General features: G+C 32.5%; 1 pseudogene; it reads right to left on the bottom strand.

Moving 5' to 3' along the window:
• Positions 1 to 940: 940 nt before the first annotated feature.
• On the bottom strand, positions 941 to 5,692 carry LOC121391135 (annotated as a pseudogene).
• Between the last annotated feature and the right edge of the window lie 3,386 nt (positions 5,693 to 9,078).

Genomic DNA, 9,078 nt, shown 5'->3' with positions numbered 1-9,078 from the left:
AACATTACCTTTTTATTATTCTCTTGTTTTAATAATCTATTGTTATGTTGTAATGATATATATTTCTTCTTTGTATCCTCCAATTGTTCTTCTAATTGTTGTTGAGTTGTTACCTGTTGCCTTGACGACTTACCAACTTTATTTTTTAACTCTTTGATTATTACTTGTTGCTCTAAAAAGAATTATCAGAATCACACACACGCACACACACGCGTGCGCGCGCACGCACACACCTGCTATCTTATTTTTCAATTGTCCTCTCTCTCCTCATGTTGTCTCCTTACAGTTTCCAACTGTAGCTCCATTTCTCTTACCTGCCTGGTAGTATAGGATAATCTACAACCTAGCATTGTTTAAATGTTATATAATATGTTGTATTCATTACAATTAATGTACCGTTTCAAGTTTTATTTGTAGATTCTCCCTCTCTTTGACTAGTTCATTTTGGTCTGTTCATTGAAGAATGTAATTGTTCACACAACTCTTTAACTCTATCTCTCTCCTCCTGAAGGTCACCAACTGTTTTGTCAAACTTTGACTGTAGCCCTCTCATAGACTCCTGAGATCCTAAAATAATCGAGAAAACATTAAATAGAATGACAGAAGAACAGAACTAGTACCTTCCAATTGTATCTTCAACTGTTCTATTTGTTGAGTTTCTGTTAGTTTTTTTGTCTCCAGTTCAGCTTTGTATCTAAAGAAGATTAAAATAATCACATTCAGAAAGATCTCTCTCTCTACTCACCTCTCTAACTTAGCCTCAGCCATTTGATCATATTGCTGTTTGAGGTCATCAAGAAGTTCTTCTTTACTTGTTAATAACTCCTGTAGTGACATTGTTTTCTCTTTCTCTAATGCAACAGACCTATATTATAATACTATATAATAATTGTATAATCTCATTAATAAACTTACCTTTTATCAATTTCTGATTGCCTCTTCATTCTATTTCCCCCCTTTTTAAAGCCTCCATTTCATCAAGAAGAGCTTGTCGTTGAGTGAAGAGACCTTTCTCAAGTTCACTCTCCCTTCTTAATAATCTTTCCTTCTCTTCTTCAATTGTTCTATTTGCTGAGGTAAGTCTTTCTTGGTATTGTTTTTTTAACTATAAATGGAACATTAAAAGACAATACTTTGTCTAATTACCACTAACTTGTTTTTGATTTCAGTTAGATCTTTTAAATAACGATTTCTCTCATCTAATCTCATCAAAGAAATCTCTTTCTCTTTTAAAACGTGCCATCTGTTTGTAAAGGTTAGTTTATTCTTGTATTCTCTCCCTCTCTCTCTCTCTCTCTCTCTTCTTACCTCTAATTCTAACATTCTTTTGTTTCTATTCTCACAGTCTCGTTGAAAAGCTAGCATTCTTCTTTCTATGCTCTGTTCATCATCACTGTCTTCAATCTCTTTTGTTTTTTTTCTAACTGTTAGTTGGTCCTCACTCTCAGTCTGAACACTACAAGATATTACAGCTGGTAATGGTTTATTTAATAAAGTAGGTAAATCTTGTAGGAGTTGTAATAATAAACCAGATGCTAAAAGATAACAATCATTGTTACCATGGTTACTATTATTTACTGAGCCAACATTTTTGTTCTTTTTGCAAACAGCCTACAGAAGACAATAGTTACTTAATGTATGTAATCTTTTGTTACCTTTGTATGTTGAGGATAATATCTAATATATTGCAAACTTCTTCAGCTGATAATAACTAGTAAAAAAATATAATATTATGTTATGTTAATAAAAATAGTAGAGAGTGAAAATTATAATACTATTGTTGAGATATCATTGTCAGAATATATTCCCTTAACATGAAAAATGACTTGTGTGTTTTGTACAAGTATAGAGACAAGAAGGGGAGACTATGACCAACTTTTGATAAATTGTAAATTGTACACAGTAAATATACTAACTTATCTAAATGAACACCAGCTTCTGGTAGGTATGTTGATAGAGTATATTCCAAACCATTCTCTTGGAGGTAATCAGTTATTAAGTAGTTAGAAATTTGATGATAAAGAGATGGGCGTGGCACATGTGGTCGACACTCAGAGAACTTCGTAACTCTCTTGCCAATGAGTTCCTAAGTTGAGACTATTGGAGAAGAGAAATATATTATGTGATAATCACATGTTAATAGCAATCTATATAATATTATATATATAGTCTCTATTCAAAGATTCATTCACACAGCGAGTTTGTACCTTCAGTGAATCTAGAATTCCTTTCTTCTGTAAAGAACTGTACAATTTAGCTCTTAATTCATCTTCTGTACAGCTGCTGAACGTCAGCCATAGCAATCATCAAATTTTAAGTTTTGAAAATAAAACAGAGCATGCTCACAGGAAATAAAATTTTAAACCCCATTCTCAACCACGCCCCCTTCTTTGTTCTACCACTCAAGTAAGTCCCCCAACAATAAATGTAGTCATTTTTTCTTTTCTCAGTCTCTTCATTATGATATCAGACGTGCAGTTAGCCATTTTTGCTAACGTATTAGGAGTGAGTCTCTTTCTTTTGGTTGTTCTCTATCACTACATTGCTGCTAATAATCCTAAGAGATTACAATCATGACACGCCCACCAGTGAGTCACAATTATGATCACTAACCTCATTATTATACGTTTTCTCACTTTAGATGACCTAATAATTCACTGATGTTCTTGAAAGAAATAATTTTCCTTTTTTTTTCTAAATAACAGTTATGATTTAACTCAATTTTTTTTTTCCAAATTTAATTAAATGTAATAATAACATTTTGACCTAATATTGTTGCTATGTAGCTCGGAAGACCTTTACCTGTAGATACCTAATTAAATAGCAATGAGTGGGTGTGGTTTAGTAACTATGAAGATTTAGTTTTCACAGTCCAAAATCCAAACATGTATCGCAGTCTTATAAAGAGGAGATCACGTCCCCATTTGTAACCAACTAAAGATTGGAACTAGTTTAGAACCTATTGAGAAATAAATTGATAATTTATAACAATAATATTCAAAGTAGTTACTCTTATAAAAGTATCTAATAGTTTTAAATATAACCTTTTACATTAAAAAGAGATTGAATTGGACACAACTACAAACTCTAGAGTAAGGGCTGACTATTGAATATTGAAAAGAGAGATTTTTAAGATGGGGTATTCAATAGGATACCAATAGCTTATCCTTTTAATGAAAAGACGTGCTCCACCCCAATTTTAAGTTATTAAAAGTTATTACCTTCTACTTCTTCCCAGTTTAACAGCGATCTCTTAATAGGTATCTTAAGATATTGTGCTATATATAACATCTCTACATCAAATGCCCTATATTAATGAGAGGGTGTGGTTAAAAGTAATAATATTATTATTAATTTATAATTATTTCATATGTTTATAATTAATGATATTCATAGCTTTGCACATGTATAGACTTACCATCGTTCAATATGGAGGTTTTCAAATACTTGTTGAACAGCTAAACGAGTACACATTTTAAAACCACATTGAGTGTCACGGACATCTTTGACACAAAGAAAAATACAAGAAAATGAAATCCATACATCAATATGTTTCTAAAAAAAGAACGCTAGAGAGAGAGAGAGAGGTATGAGAGAGAGGAGAGAGAGAGTAAAGAGAGAGAGAGTAAGAGAGAGAGAAAGAGAGAGAGAGAGAGAGAGAGAGAGAGAGGTATATAATGCAATAAAGTGAACTTACAAGTAGCGATAGCTTTATCTTCAAGATGAGCTCTTGAGGCCAACAACAATAGCAGGTACAGTCTATAAAATTTTACATTTAATATTACACGCATACGCACAGAGTCACATGACTACTCACATGATCAACAGTTAGAGCTTCTTCTAATTTTTTCATATCAGAAATGTCAGTTGCTCCATCAGCATCAGCGAATATGATCTTTTCTCCTCTAGCACTTAAAAACCCTATCAAAGCATATAGTCATATGATGATCACATGACTATCATGTGACTAAGTACCATTCTCACTGCTCCTCCTTTCCCTCTGTTTCGGACCAAAGTTCAATAACCTCACATGATCAGTTCCATATTTAGCAACATACTCTAAAGCAACCTATAAATAGTACTACTAAATATAGCATGACATTATAGTGATGTCTACCTTATCAGTTTTGTCCTTACTACCATCATTAACAATAATGACTTCGTATGAAAATAAAGGGTCATTTTCCTGTAATTCATATTAAGTTTTTTGTCATATATTAGTTAAATGTAACTGACCCTCCTTTTTTCAAGATATTTCATTGTTTCATCCATCATTTTTGGCACTGAAATGACAGAGTATAATCACATGACATATCACATGACATACATACATCGATACTGTTCCATGTACGCTGGGACAACTAATGAGAGATATAGAGTGGGCGGATCAGATATTGAGGGGAAAGGCTTTAATGAATTGCCATCGTTGGATCTATAAATGTTTTCTCTTGTTCAGCTCTTTTGAGATCTGGCTCACGTGATGTAGTTAGCCTCAAATAAAGATAGAGCTACAGGAATACCTTACTATAATGTCATTGTTCTTTGTCAATAATAATTATGTTTGTAATATAAATTGTATTAAATATATAAACTCACTCCTATTAGCAATAGTACTGAACAATACTGACAATTGTAATATGATTTGTAGGAGAGAGAGAAGAGAGATACCTACTTCCATTGTACAGACCACGCCCTACCAAATTACAAACCAGCAACTCTGTGAATAATGTTGAGCCACTCCCACCAAATTCCTCTGCAGAGGAATTTGGTGGGAGTGGCTCAACCAGAGGTCATGGCTTCGTCGATCAGTCGATTTTCAGTCGAACTATTTCGATCAGTTTTTCTGAATGGAAAACCAACTGTTCACGAGTTATACGAACATGTCAGAGTTGGTACTAACTGGCACAAACTTGGTGTTCTTCTCAAGTTAGATATCAAAAGTTAAATGATATCAGATCACTAAATGAAGATAGTGATTTCAAATCATTAAAGATGTTTGAATTGTGGCTGAGTAGTAAACCTAATGCTACAAGAAGAGAGATTATTGAAACACTAAAGAAAGACGCCCATTGGTGAGATTACTGTTGCTGAAAGATACAGAGTAGCCTTACAAGAAAGTAAGTAACCACAAGTTATAATTTAATTATGGAATGTGTTTTCTTTTATGATCAGTTCAAAAAAAGGTTCCCAATCAAATATTGCAAAACTTCTCTGAGAGACTCTCACAAGTAACCCTTCCTGTGGAGATGTTATATACAGAGGGAGTCATCTCTGACAAAACATTTGATGAAGTTCAGAGATCAAATATTTCTCCATTGAAAGCACTATCTGGTACAGTATCTGATAATCCTAACCAGTTACGAACATTTTCAACAATCTTATTACAATCAGAAGATACAGTACAAATAGGACAAGAGATACTGAAAGAATATGGTAAGCTCTTTGCATTTAAAATGAAAAGTAAAATCTTTACTTGTCTTTCTTGACAGATGAAAACTTTCCTCAAATACCTCCACAATTAATTATATCAGGTATGTATTACTGGTATAACAAATTACTTCTTTTTACAAAGATAGCTGGTATGATGATTATATAATTGATTTTATTATACTGATAAAACAACAAGGGTTAATTATTGAGTAACCTTTAGTATGCCTTAGTGTGTATACGTTTGGAAGGTGGATTCGGTCATGGTTAGATATGAGTTTTATCACAACCCATAATCACATAAGTCATACAAATGGATGCATTTTATTTACTTTTTAGTGACACAGGAACACAAGAATACAAATGCATAGAAGAACCTGAAACTATGAATCATTGATTTTATTTGAAAATCAACAGAATAATTGCCTTGTCTTACATTATATTATTGTCATGATATCATTTTATATCTTTTAACTAATAGATACTACACTTACTACCACTGCTCTTCCTTCTCCAAATGTTACATGTTCATTAACAACTACTCAATGTTAGTATTTTATATCAATTATTAATTCATTTATTATTTCACTACATGTATAGGTGATATAACAGAGCTATATCTTCCACCTACTTTTCAATATAATTTTGATAATATGAGAGTAACATTTGGGAAGTTTATTCATACAGTTGTACCTCTTATTAAATCTGCTATTATGGCTTCTTCATCACAAATTACTTTTTCACTGCAGGAAGTACCATCTCCACTGGAAGAACTCAAAACATATGTTAGAAGATGTTTCCGTGAACTAAAACCTCAACTTGACATTGCTAAGTCATTTGATGATGTTATGCAAATAGTAGAAGAGAAGTGTACACTAATCAATGTTGCTTGTTTAGAGGCTATTATCAATCATTATAACATTGATGATGCCAAAGCTCACATCACAGTCTACAAATCAGCAGTTGATAAGTTCTGTGAGGAGGTTAAACTCAGTGTGTGTGAAAATGAGAACTTGAGCTTCATGACAGGTCCGTCCTCTCTTCTCAAACGTGAGACCATTGAGTTTGTTTTGGGATGGAATACAGATGAGCACACACTTAGTGAAATACAAGATCTTCTTTGGAAGGCATTTGGAGATGTGGCTAAGAAAGTTTTAGTCAAAGAAACTAAGAAAGGGCAACTCTATCATTGTGACCTGCTATGCTCCACAAAATTTAATTGATATCCTATTTGTGAAAGCTAAAAAGAATCTTGACCTACTTAAAAAGATGGGATTAATGAGACTAACAATAGCCTTCCATACAATATGGGATGAACATAACAGAGATAAGGTAAGAGATGAGTAGTACTAGACAGTATTCTCTCTTTATATATATAGGAGGTGAGAGGTTTTGTAGAAGAGGTGAGAGCTCTTGAAGAAAAGGTTATTTCACAGAGAAAGATAACTGCTGAGAAAGATGAGGTCATAATGGAGTTAAGATCCTCTCTTGAAGGTTAATAATCCTACTGATACATTGACTTCACTATATGATATGATACATGTGCTATATACTTTATCATTAAACATTAGTTTATACCAGTATGGAGAGAGAAGGACCACAAGATCAATCATCAACTGACACTTTATCAGGTACATGCACATTAATTGAGATATAACTATGTACCTAATGTAAATAGAGAAGATGAAACTATTAGATAGAATGAATAAGGCAAAGACCTTAGAGATAGAGAAGTTAACCAGACATAAAGAAGGTGAGCTATAATACTATTAGTAGTACAGTACATATATATGTTATGTTCTATAGTTACTGATAAAATATTAGTAGAGAAACAAGAAGAGATTGAGATATTGCAAAAGAAAATAAAATTTCCAAGGAAAGGTAAAAATATAAACATAATAGTATTATTATAATATACACATAATTATGATTGTACAAAACCTTACTATATTCTGTTCATGTTGAGAATAACTCCTGTTTAGTGGAATTTTAATTATGACAATGACATCAACCAAACTTGGATATGGTGTTAATTAGCCTCATACCCAGGCTTTTGCAATAGAAAAGAAAGCCTGGTAACTACTGCTTGCACATGCGCGTAATTATTGAAAATGTGACATCATAATGACATATTTTAAATTAAATGATGAATTGATGGGCTGGGTTTATATTGATGACATTTTATTCACTACATGAGTTTAAGTATGGTTAGTTGAGTTTGTTGGTTGTGCAGAGATTTAGTGGAAGTCAAAAGAGCAACAAACTTGTTCAGTACTGTTGGGATGCAAACAATTGGGGTACGTGAATAACTTTACCACAAGTAGCCATCACAAATAATCCAACATTGCAGTAAAAGGAATTTTGATGTCATAGTTAACGGAGGATTCCTAAAGTATACTATTTTCCAAGAAATCTGTGGGAAATTAAACGCATGCGCAAACAGTAGTTACCAGGCTTTCTTTTCTATCACAAAAGCCTGGGTACGAGGCTAGGTGTTGATGGAATGTGAAGAATGCCATTCACTTTATATGGAATTTCTGGTTTGCAACTTTCCTAGATACAGGTCTATTTTTTGATATTATGACACAATTAATGGCATAGTTACACTAAAGAATAGTTAACTAATCAAATTTGTTTACCTATATAAAATATTTTCCTGCTATGTGTATCTTCTATAGAGGAGCTACAATCATTACAAGAGATAATAACATCTCTTACTTTACAATTAAGAGAGAAAGAGGAAAGAAATGTTCATTTAACAGAGAACATAAAAGGTATATTAACAACATGTATAGCTCTTTATTTTATCTATTGTAGATCTGAGGTCTAAGATATTAGAGGTGAGAGATCTCCTTAAAACTAGTCATCCACTTCTAAGTCAAAAACTTGAGGAACCACTTGATAGCAAACAAGAAGGTAAGGACACCTGTACATTATTTATCACTTCATATTTCAGACATAGAATCATATGAAACTGGTTGACAAGATGAAAACACTAGAGGACCTCACATCTACTGTCCAAGAAAGAGAAGGTATTATATAACTACTCAAAATGTACAACATGTTATATTGTGTATTGTGTAGCTACTGACAGACAACAGGAGATTACAAAATTACAGGAAATGATTAGTTCACTAACTCTTCAATTGACAGAGAAAGATAAAACCATCACTCAGTTAACATCAAAAGATACAGATGAGGAGGACAACCAACAGAAATCATTAGATGATGAAGAGCTAACAAGTAAGCTGTCATTATAACTTTAGTATTATTTAAAACATGTCATTAAACTACAATATATATATATATATAGTACAGTATGTACTGACTTGTAGCACACTCTTATAACATATGATAACTCATCAATTTCACATACAACAACTGTATGTGAAATTTATTACATGAAGACACAAGTCTATTTCATTAGTTACTTTCATCACCACACCTGTTGTCAATATTGAGTAATCAAGTAATGAATTCATCATTGATGGCTCAGCGTAATAAATAAAAATCCATCTATCAAATATTTCCTGGTAATCTATAGTGGATCTCTATGATGATCTCTGTCATAATAGTACCTACACATGTACCAATTAATATAGTCCAATTAGTTATTGTTTACTTCAAGATACCTTCAGAGCTTGAGTATAA

This window comes from Gigantopelta aegis, unplaced genomic scaffold (genome assembly GCF_016097555.1).
Source record: "Gigantopelta aegis isolate Gae_Host unplaced genomic scaffold, Gae_host_genome ctg1752_pilon_pilon, whole genome shotgun sequence".
NCBI classification, from domain to species: Eukaryota; Metazoa; Mollusca; class Gastropoda; order Neomphalida; family Peltospiridae; genus Gigantopelta; species Gigantopelta aegis.
This window is presented reverse-complemented; position numbering and strand designations above follow the sequence as displayed.